The sequence below is a fragment of the Ranitomeya imitator genome, chromosome 3, assembly GCF_032444005.1.
Source record: "Ranitomeya imitator isolate aRanImi1 chromosome 3, aRanImi1.pri, whole genome shotgun sequence".
Taxonomy (NCBI): Eukaryota; Metazoa; Chordata; class Amphibia; order Anura; family Dendrobatidae; genus Ranitomeya; species Ranitomeya imitator.
In genome coordinates this window covers 233,994,689-234,006,885 of record NC_091284.1, presented here as the reverse complement: position 1 = coordinate 234,006,885, position 12,197 = coordinate 233,994,689, and positions in this window count along the sequence as shown.

Sequence of the window (12,197 nt, the reverse complement as noted above, 5' to 3'; positions counted from 1 at the left end):
TTTTTCAGGTAGATTTTGGAACCCAAATCAAGCTAAAAAAAATAATAGGCTTTCTATGGCCCACAATTGGAGAGAGAGAGAGAGATGGCACACCCAGGAGTCAAGACTGGCACACAAGCAGAAAGGGCAATATTAATCTCCCACTGATTTTTTTTTTTTTTTTTTTTTTCAGGGAGACTTTAGGAAAAAAAAAATAGAATAAAATGATTTTTTCAGGAAGAATTTAGAAACCAAATAAAATAAAATGATTTTTTCAGGGAGAATTTAGAAAACAAATAAAACAAAAAAAGGCTTTCTATGGCCCACTGAGTGAGAGATGACGCACACAGGAGTCAGGAGTGGCACACAAGCCCAGAGGCCAATATTTATCTCCCACTGATTGATGTAGTGATTTTTTCAGGTAGATTTTGGAACCCAAATCAAGCTAAAAAAATAATAGGCTTTCTATGGCCCACAATTGGAGAGAGAGAGAGAGATGGCACACCCAGGAGTCAAGACTGGCACACAAGCAGAAAGGGCAATATTAATCTCCCACTGATTTGTTTTTTTGTTTTTTTTTTTCAGGGAGACTTTAGGAAAAAAAAAATAGAATAAAATGATTTTTTCAGGAAGAATTTAGAAACCAAAGAAAATAAAATGATTTTTTCAGGGAGAATTTAGAAAACAAATAAAACAAAAAAAGGCTTTCTATGGCCCACTGAGTGAGAGATGACGCACAAAGGAGTCAGGAGTGGCACACAAGCCCAGAGGCCAATATTTATCTCCCACTGATTGATGTAGTGATTTTTTCAGGTAGATTTTGGAACCCAAATCAAGCTAAAAAAAATAATAGGCTTTCTATGGCCCACAATTGGAGAGAGAGAGAGAGATAGCACACCCAGGAGTCAAGACAGGCACACAAGCAGAAAGGGCAATATTAATCTCCCACTGATTTGTTTTTTTTTTTTTTTTTTCAGGGAGACTTTAGGAAAAAAAAATAGAATAAAATGATTTTTTCAGGAAGAATTTAGAAACCAAATAAAATAAAATGATTTTTTCAGGGAGAATTTAGAAAACAAATAAAACAAAAAAAGGCTTTCTATGGCCCACTGAGTGAGAGATGACGCACACAGGAGTCAGGAGTGGCACACAAGCCCAGAGGCCAATATTTATCTCCCACTGATTGATGTAGTGATTTTTTCAGGTAGATTTTGGAACCCAAATCAAGCTAAAAAAATAATAGGCTTTCTATGGCCCACAATTGGAGAGAGAGAGAGAGATGGCACACCCAGGAGTCAAGACTGGCACACAAGCAGAAAGGGCAATATTAATCTCCCACTGATTTGTTTTTTTTTGTTTTTTTTTTCAGGGAGACTTTAGGAAAAAAAAAATAGAATAAAATGATTTTTTCAGGAAGAATTTAGAAACCAAAGAAAATAAAATGATTTTTTCAGGGAGAATTTAGAAAACAAATAAAACAAAAAAAGGCTTTCTATGGCCCACTGAGTGAGAGATGACGCACACAGGAGTCAGGAGTGGCACACAAGCCCAGAGGCCAATATTTATCTCTCACTGATTGATGTAGTGATTTTTTCAGGTAGATTTTGGAACCCAAATCAAGCTAAAAAAATAATAGGCTTTCTATGGCCCACAATTGGAGAGAGAGAGAGAGAGATGGCACACCCAGGAGTCAAGACTGGCACACAAGCAGAAAGGGCAATATTAATCTCCCACTGATTTGTTTTTTTTTTTTGTTTTTTTTCAGGGAGACTTTAGGAAAAAAAAAATAGAATAAAATGATTTTTCAGGAAGAATTTAGAAACCAAAGAAAATAAAATGATTTTTTCAGGGAGAATTTAGAAAACAAATAAAGCAAAAAAAGGCTTTCTATGGCCCACTGAGTGAGAGATGACGCACACAGGAGTCAGGAGTGGCACACAAGCCCAGAGGCCAATATTTATCTCTCACTGATTGATGTAGTGATTTTTTCAGGTAGATTTTGGAACCCAAATCAAGCTAAAAAAATAATAGGCTTTCTATGGCCCACAATTGGAGAGAGAGAGAGAGAGATGGCACACCCAGGAGTCAAGACTGGCACACAAGCAGAAAGGGCAATATTAATCTCCCACTGATTTGTTTTTTTTTTTTGTTTTTTTTCAGGGAGACTTTAGGAAAAAAAAAATAGAATAAAATGATTTTTCAGGAAGAATTTAGAAACCAAAGAAAATAAAATGATTTTTTCAGGGAGAATTTAGAAAACAAATAAAGCAAAAAAAGGCTTTCTATGGCCCACTGAGTGAGAGATGACGCACACAGGAGTCAGGAGTGGCACACAAGCCCAGAGGCCAATATTTATCTCTCACTGATTGATGTAGTGATTTTTTCAGGTAGATTTTGGAACCCAAATCAAGCTAAAAAAATAATAGGCTTTCTATGGCCCACAATTGGAGAGAGAGAGAGAGAGATGGCACACCCAGGAGTCAAGACTGGCACACAAGCAGAAAGGGCAATATTAATCTCCCACTGATTTGTTTTTTTTTTTTGTTTTTTTTCAGGGAGACTTTAGGAAAAAAAAATAGAATAAAATGATTTTTCAGGAAGAATTTAGAAACCAAAGAAAATAAAATGATTTTTTCAGGGAGAATTTAGAAAACAAATAAAGCAAAAAAAGGCTTTCTATGGCCCACTGAGTGAGAGATGACGCACACAGGAGTCAGGAGTGGCACACAAGCCCAGAGGCCAATATTTATCTCCCACTTTTTTTTTTTTGTTCCAGGGAAAATTTATAAACCCAATAAAAAAAATAATAAATAGGCTTTCTATGGCCCACTATCTGAGAGACAGAGAGAGATGGCACGCTTAGGACTGGCACACAGAAGCCCAAAGGCCAATATTAATCTCCCTTTTTTTTTAAGGGAGAATTTATAAAACCAAAAAAAAATAAATAAATAGGCTTTCTATGGCCCACTATTTGTGAGAGAGATGGCACGCTCAGGACTGGCACACAAGCCCAGAGGCCAATATTAATCTCCCACTTTTTTTTTTTTTTCCAGGGAAAATTTATAAACCCATTAAAAAAAAATAAAAATAAATAGGCTTTCTATGGCCCACTATCTGAGAGAGAGAGATGGCACGCTTAGGACTGGCACACAAGCCCAAAGGCCAATATTAATCTCCCTTTTTTTTTAAGGGAGAATTTATAAAACCAAAAAAAAAAAAAAAAATAGGCTTTCTATGGCCCACTATTTGTGAGAGAGATGGCACGCTCAGGACTGGCACACAAGCCCAGAGGCCAATATTAATCTCCCACTTTTTTTTTTTTTTTCCAGGGAAAATTTATAAACCCATTAAAAAAAAAATAAAAATAAATAGGCTTTCTATGGCCCACTATCTGAGAGAGAGAGATGGCACGCTTAGGACTGTCACACAAGCCCAAAGGCCAATATTAATCTCCCACTGATTGATTTATTGATTTTTTCAGGTAGAATTTAGAACCCAAATAAAGCAAAAAAAAAAAAAAAAAGGGCTTTCTATGGCCCACTGAGTGAGTGATGATGCACACAGGAGTCAGGAGTGGCACACAAGCCCTGAGGCCAATATTTTTCTCCCACTGATTGATGTAGTGATTTTTTCAGGTAGATTTTAGAACCAAAATCAAGCAAAAAAATAAATAGGCTTTCTATGGCCCACTGAGTGAGTGATGATGCACACAGGAGTCAAGAGTGGCACACAAGCCCTGAGGCCAATATTTTTCTCCCACTGATTGATGTAGTGATTTTTTCAGGTAGATTTTATAACCCAAATCAAGCAAAAAAATAAATAGGCTTTCTATGGCCCACTGAGTGAGAGATGACACAGACAGGGATGGCACTCTAGCAGAAATGTCAATCTTAATCTCCCACAAAAAAAAAAAAAAAAACAGGGAGTGTCCTTCAATTACTATCTCCCTGCAGTAATCTCAGCCAGGTATGGCAGGCAGCAATAAGGAGTGGACTGATGCACAAATTAAATAAAAAGTGTGTACAAACCAAAAAGATAGCTGTGCAGAAAGGAACGAACAAGAGGATTTGTGCTTTGAAAAAAGCAGTTGGTTTGCACAGCGGCGTACACACAGCAATGCAGCTATCAGGGAGCCTTCTAGGGCAGCCCAATGAGCTACAGCGCTGAGGGGAAAAAAAAAAAAATGTAGCTTCCACTGTCCCTGCACACCGAAGGTGGTGTTGGGCAGTGGAAATCGCTACAGCACAAGCGGTTTGGTGGTTAATGGACCCTGCCTAACGCTATCCCTGCTTCTGACGAAGCGGCAGCAACCTCTCCTTAAGCTCAGATCAGCAGCAGTAACATGGCGGTCGGCGGGAACGCCCCTTTATAGCCCCTGTGACGCCGCAGACAGCAAGCCAATCACTGCAATGCCCTTCTCTAAGATGGTAGGGACCAGGACCTATGTCATCACGCTGCCCACACTCTGCGTTTACCTTCATTGGCTGAGAAATGGCGCTTTTCGCGTCATTGAAACGCGACTTTGGCGTGAAAGTCGCGTACCGCATGGCCGACACCGCACAGGGGTCGGATCGGGTTTCATGAAACCCGACTTTGTCAAAAGTCGGCGACTTTTGAAAATGTTCGACCCGTTTCGCTCAACCCTACCAACCGGCTCAAGGACTCCAGGAGAATCAGGCGAAAAACTCCTAGAGAGGGCATCAGCTTTAACATTCTTAGATCCCGGAAGATACGAGACCACAAAATCAAAACGGGAGAAAAACAGGGTCCATCGAGCCTGTCTAGGATTAAGCCGCTTGGCCGACTTGAGGTAAATCAGATTCTTATGATCGGTCAGGACCACAACGCGGTGCTTAGCTCCCTCAAGCCAATGTCGCCACTCCTCAAACGCCCACTTCATAGCCAACAATTCCCGATTGCCGACATCATAGTTGCGTTCCGCAGGCGAAAACTTTCTGGAAAAAAAAGCACACGGTTTCATCAAAGAACCATCAGACTCCCTCTGAGACAAAATGGCCCCTGCCCCAATCTCAGAAGCGTCGACCTCAACCTGAAAAGGAAGAGAAACATCCGGCTGACGCAACACAGGGGCAGAAGTAAATCGGCGTTTAAGCTCCTGAAAGGCCTCAACAGCCGCAGAGGACCAATTCGTCACATCAGCGCCTTTCTTCGTCAAATCAGTAAGGGGCTTAACCACACTGGAAAAGTTGGCAATGAAACGGCGATAGAAATTAGCAAAGCCCAAAAATTTTTGAAGGCCCTTCACAGATGTGGGTTGGATCCAGTCAAGAATAGCTTGGAGCTTAACAGGATCCATTTCTATAGACGAGGGAGAAAAAATAAAACCCAAAAAAGAGACCTTCTGAACTCCGAATAGGCACTTAGACCCCTTCACAAACAAAGCATTATCACGAAGGATCTGGAACACCATCCTGACCTGCTTCACATGAGACTCCCAATCATCGGAAAAAATCAAAATATCATCCAAATATACGACCATGAATTTATCAAGATAATTGCGGAAAATATCATGCATGAAAGACTGGAACACAGATGGAGCATTAGAGAGCCCAAATGGCATCACAAGGTATTCAAAATGGCCTTCGGGCGTATTAAATGCAGTTTTCCATTCGTCACCCTGTTTAATACGAACAAGATTATATGCCCCTCGGAGGTCAATCTTAGTAAACCAACCAGCCCCCTTAATCTGAGCAAACAAATCAGTAAGCAAAGGCAAGGGGTATTGGAATTTGACCGTGATCTTATTAAGAAGACGATAATCAATACAGGGTCTCAAGGAGTCATCCTTCTTAGCAACAAAAAAGAAACCCGCTCCCAACGGTGAAGAAGATGGCCGAATATGCCCCTTCTCCAAAGACTCCTTAACATAACTCCGCATGGCGGCATGCTCTGGCACAGACAGATTGAAAAGTCGGCCCTTAGGGAACTTGCAACCAGGAATCAAGTTAATAGCACAATCACAGTCCCTGTGCGGTGGAAGGGAACTGGACTTGGGCTCATCAAATACATCCTGGAAATCCGACAAAAACTCAGGAACCTCAGAAGAGGGGGAAGAGGAAATTGACATCAAAGGAACGTCACTATGTACCCCTTGACAACCCCAACTAGTCACCGACATAGTTTTCCAATCCAGCACCGGATTATGTTCCTGTAACCATGGAAAACCCAGTACAACAACATCATGCAGGTTATGCAACACCAGAAAACGGCAATCTTCCTGATGTGCTGGAGCCATGTACATAACCATCTGCGTCCAGTACTGAGGTTTATCCTTGGCCAAGGGTGTAGCATCAATACCCCTCAAAGGAATAGGTCTCTGCAAAGGCTGCAAGGAAAAACCACAGGGCTTGGCGAATTCTAAGTCCATTAAGTTCAGGGCAGCGCCTGAATCCACAAATGCCATGACAGAAAAGGACGACAATGAGCAAATCAGGGTCACAGATAAGAGAAATTTAGGCTGTATAGTACTAATGGTAACAGACCTAGCGACTCTCTTAGTACGCTTAGGGCAATCAGAGATAACATGAGCAGAATCACCACAGTAGAAACACAGCCTATTCTGATGTCTGAATTCCTGCCGTTCTGTTCTAGTCAAAATCCTATCACATTGCATAGGTTCAGGACTCTGCTCAGAGGACACTGCCATATGGTGCACAGCTTTGCGCTCGCGCAGACGCCGATCATTCTGAATGGCTAGAGACATAGATTCGCTCAAACCGGCAGGCGTAGGAAAGCCCACCATAACATCTTTAAGGGCTTCAGAAAGACCTTTTCTGAAAATAGCAGCCAGAGCCTCCTCATTCCATTTAGCGAGCACAGACCATTTTCTAAATTTCTGGCAGTATAATTCTGCCGCTTCCTGACCTTGACACAAGGCCAACAGGGTTTTTTCTGCATGATCCACAGAATTAGGTTCGTCATACAATAATCCGAGCGCTTGAAAAAATGCGTCTACATTCAATAATGCCGGATCCCCTGTTTCAAGAGAAAAAGCCCAGTCTTGAGGGTCACCACGCAGCAAGGATATGATGATTTTTACTTGCTGAATGGTATCACCAGAAGAACGGGGTTTCAAAGCAAAAAACAATTTGCAGTTATTTTTAAAGTTCAAAAACTTGGATCTGTCCCCAAAAAACAAATCAGGAGTAGGAATTCTAGGCTCTAAAGCCGGAGTCTGGACAACATAGTCTTGGATACTCTGTACTCTTGCAGCAAGATGATCCACACGAGAAAACAAACCCTGAACATCCATGCCAAAGCATATATCATGAACCACCCAGATATCAAGAGGAAAAAAGAGACAAACCAGAGCACAGAAAAAAAATGGTTCAGAACTTTCTTTTCCTTCTTTTGAGATGCATTTAATTCATTTTTGGCCATTTTTACTGTTATGATACGGTGGTCTAGGAGCAACATGGGAAGAGCTCTGAAGGAAGTGGTAACTGTACTGACCGCAGTCCCTAAGCTCAACACAACATTAGAAGTAGCCGTGGGATGCTCCTAACTCTCCCTAGGCACCTCGTCACAGCCTAAGAGCTAACTACCCCTAAAGATAGAAGCAGGAAAACTATCTTGCCTCAGAGAAAATCCCCAAAGGATAGATTAGCCCCCCACAAATAATGACTGTGAGTGGAGAGGGAAAAGACACACACAGAATGAAACCAGGATGAGCACAGGAGGCCAGTCTAGCTAAATAGATAGGACAGGATGGAATACTGTGCAGTCAGTATAAAACACTACAAAAATCCACGCAGAGTTTACAAAAAATCTCCACACCTGACTAAAGGTGTGGAGGGTAAATCTGCTTCCCAGAGCTTCCAGCAAGACAGAATTAATTCATACTGATTAGCTGGACAAGCATAGCAAGCACAGAACGGATAAGTCCACAATCTATGGACAGAAAAGAGCAAGCAAAAACTTAGCTTTGCTGAACTAGTCAGCATAACAGGGAAATCCAAAGAGATGTGAATCCAACCAGGAACCATTTACAAGTGGCACTGGCTGAAGGACAGAGCCAGGCATAAATAGCCGAGCAGAAAAGACGATCAGTGGAAGCAGCTGAAGACAGCTAAATCCAAGGAGCAGCCATACCACTAGAAACCACAAGAGGGGGCCCAAGAGCAGAACTCACAAAACTGCCTCTCACAACCACCGGAGGGAGCCCAAGAGTGGAATTCACAACAGTGACCCCACTGGACCACTGACCAGACTACCCTTGAAGGGGCATAACTAAGTAGCTTCCTAGTTGTTCGCTGGAGCCTCTGATGGTGAGGTAAGACTTGTGCGGCAAGTAGCTACCAGGTACCATTCCAGGGTGGTGTCTGGCTGTGGCTGCTGAACCCATTGGGGGACAGGACACAGGCAGGCACAGCTGTGACACTGGCAGGCAGGCGGGCATGGCTGGCAGGACAGGCAGACAAGGCTGATACTCTGATCAATGTCCGTTCCTGTTTCTTTGTTTGTCTGCCATTTCCCACTCTGCTGTGCGCACCTCTATGTTCACTCCTTTGCTCGCCACTATCCGTGGCTCTGCACTTCTCCTGTTTGCTCGCCACTGCCTGTGGCTCAGCACCTCTCTGCTCTCCACTGTCCGTGGCTCTGCACTTCTCTGCTCGCCACAATCAGTAGCTTTGCACCTCTCTGCTCTACTTGCCACTACCAGTGGCTCTGTACCTCTCTGCTCACCATAACCCGTGGCTCTGAGCTTCTCGGCTCTGATCGCCAAAACCCGTGGCTCTGCGCCTTCTGGCTCTTGGCTTTGCCTCCTTCGGTTCCACTTTTGGCTCTGCCTCCTGCTCTTGGCTCCGCTTCCTACGTTTCTGCTCTTGGCTCTGCCTCCTGTGGTTCTGTTTTGCATCTGCTCTTGGCTCCGCCTCCTGTGGTTCTGCTTTGCATCTGCTCTCTCTCTGTAATAATACAAATCCCAAAGTCATATCAGCAGTCTGGGTAAAAACACATGTGTGTTATATATTTCCAGACAGATTATATCCGCTCCATACAATGCGCATGAGAATAGGAGAACCCGGAGCATATGGTAAAGGTATAAACATCATCTTTATTGGTACAAACATTTAAAAACAAGCATCAGTAATGCAGTAGGTGCACATATTCCAATAAATAACAAACAACAAAGGGGGAAGACCCACCCCTCTGTGACCCCCATACTGAACAATTACCACACAAAGGGGATGAAACAACAAACAGTCCAGTGTGTTAAATACTTGTAACAAGGCAAGCCAATCAATAGAGAGTCTATCCAGTGATTCAGTCAAATCACAATAATGAAACGCGCGTCGGGGTCATTTTTCCGGCGGGATCCTCCTCCTCTGTCTCCCCCCTGTGCTGGTAAGCTGACCCTCCACATTAGCTTCGGCTGTAGGGATTATTCATTATTGTGATTTGACTGAATCACTGGATAGACTCTCTATTGATTGGCTTGCCTTGTTACAAGTATTTAACACACTAGACTGTTTGTTGTTTCATCCCCTTTGTGTGGTAATTGTCCCGTTACCATATGCTCCGGGTTCTCCTATTCTCATGCTCTCTCTCTGTTCAGCAACTGTCCGAACAGGTCCCTACCTGTTCTCATATACCCTCTAGTCTGAACAGGTTCTAGTGCAGTGCCCCAGAGATCTGGTCGTTGCAGTAACGTCGCTCTGCCACTAAGGGGAGTGATGGTACGTCTGATGGCACTAAAGGAGTTCTACAGACCAGGTATCACCAAGCACACACTACACTTCACACTCCGGCCACTGGGGGAGCAAAAGGCTTATTTATTGGGCCACTTCTCACATTGGTAAAATTAGGGGTCGGACAGGAAGTTAGGTAGAACGAAGCCTGGGAGAGCTCCAGGAAGGACCTGTCAGAACTGGGAAATCTGGCAGGTACCTAGCGAAAGGACGGATTGTTACGGAACCGCGCCTGCACTACCTTGCGGCGGTATCCTAAGAAAGAGACAAGAAAGGAAGGATATTGTGGAACAGTGAGAAACGAGATCAGCACAAAGGAGATCCAGTAGGAGTCGTGCCCCGAGAACGGCAACATCTTACTGAGGCGCATAGCCGGTGGCCGGAGCACCGAAGAAGTAACAGTCTCCACGCATTACTTCAAACAGCGGCAGGACAGTTAATTACAGGTTGGCTGTCTACCATACAACACCTAAGAAGGACATAGGAGGCAGTCGTGGGAGAGGGGCGACACTAGGGTTCCAGAATAACTCCAGGCCTACCTGTCATAAAGGTGCGTCCTAGCCTTAACATAACTGGGGGACGGAGAAGAGAAAGATCTAGAACGAACGAGAAGAGAAGTTGTGAGGACTATCCTGAATGCTCAGCAGGGAAGCACTACAACACACAGGCGCTAGTGGGTAGACACTGATTTCCACCTGCAAAGGGAACTCTGGATCTGCCTTCGGACCGGCCGGTCTCAGACAGCCCTGTTGAATGTGCCCTGGATTGAGGATCCTGAAACCTCCAGTAAAAGGTAAAGAAACTGAACCCTGTGTCCTCGTTATTCCTCACACTACGCACCATCACTCTTTATTGGACGCCCCTTATCAGGGTCACTGACCAGGTCCAGCCACCGTGACAACCCAAGAACTGAGACAGAAAGGACCGGTACCAAGTAACCTGTGGCCCTGTGTCTGGGGGCGATCCAACTTGGCGTCACGAACAGGATTGTACTTAAGCCTGAAGAATCAGGTCATGTGTGCTTTGGAACTGTGACTTATTGCAAAGACTGTGCACCGCTATTTGCCACCAAAAATCCGCCATTGCCGCACCATGTGGAGCGCGAAGGGAGGAGCCATAGCTTCGTGGGTGGAGCCGGCTGGAAAAGTGCGCGGAGCGGAAGACGCGGTGAGGCGCCGACCCCGGAAGGAGAACCCAGACCCCGACCGATTAGCAAGGGGGAGGAACGGCCATGTCGGAGGCAGCGGCCACAGCTGCAGACTCGGGAGCACTTCCGGATTCCGCAGTAAGCGCAGCCACAAATCCGGTATCACCGCTAGAGGCCGCGGGGCTTACCGCTCCCACCAACCAGCCGGATAGTGCCACCGCTACAGCAGCCATAATGCCCTTCTCCATGCCGTACCTACCAGGGGCCGCCTGGCTCCCGCGATACTTTGGAGAAGCTCATACGTTAACTGACTTTAAAGAAGGGATTTGTAACCTGCTTGAGTTTTATGCCTTGACGGAGCCTCAGAAGGTTCATATGATAATCGGCCAACTCTTTGGAGCGGCATTGAGGGAAGTAAAGTCCTGGCCCGCTGCGGACAAGAAAACTGCGCAACAATTATTTGCCAAGCTTAAAGCCACCTTTGACACCCACACCGCTACGGAAATTAAATTGACGTTCTATGGGTGCAAGCAGCGGCCGCAGGATAGATTACGGGACTATGCCCTTAATCTGCAGGAGGCGCTGCGGGCCATCAAACAAAGTGACCCAAGCAGCATGCAAGATGAAGATAAACTCCTGAAAGAGCGGTTCATCGAAGGGCTCCTGTGCAGTAACCAAAGGGTCCAGCTACACTTCCTGGCCATGCAGAATCCAGACCTGACATTCGCGCAATTCAAAGATAATGCTATCCAGGCGCTACCGAAGCGGCAGCCCAGCCATGCCACACTTCGCAGGCGGCAAGCCCTCACATACCACCAGGAGGTGGCGCCGGACGCACCTGTCTCCGCCGAAGCCGATGCCCAGATCCTGGACGACGACTCCCCTGCAGGACTGCGCCTCCAGGTACAGGAACTGACCAGGAGCGTTGCTGCCCTAGCCCGGACCATCCAGTCCCTACAGGAGGCCCCCAAGGAGAAGATCCAGCTGGCTTCCAGACCGGAGGATGTCCCCTGGCAACGACCAAGGAGGATTCCATCGACCAGAGGCAGAGACGACGATCGTTTTCATCAGGATGGACGACCTATCTGCCGCCGCTGCCATCGGGTGGGCCATCTTGCAAGGTACTGTCAGTTAAACGAGCAACCCCTGGGGCCAAGGGCCAACCCCCAGGAGTAGAACGCCCAGGCCCGCAAAATTGGAGAGCCAAATACGTCGGGGGGCGTCCTGTTCTCCCCATTGTGATCGACGGTATCCCCATGAATGCTTTGCTGGACACCGGTTCCCAGGTGACAACTATGCCCTACATTCTTTATAGGCACTATTGGGAGGACACTGACATCACCCGTGCCCTGATGATGATT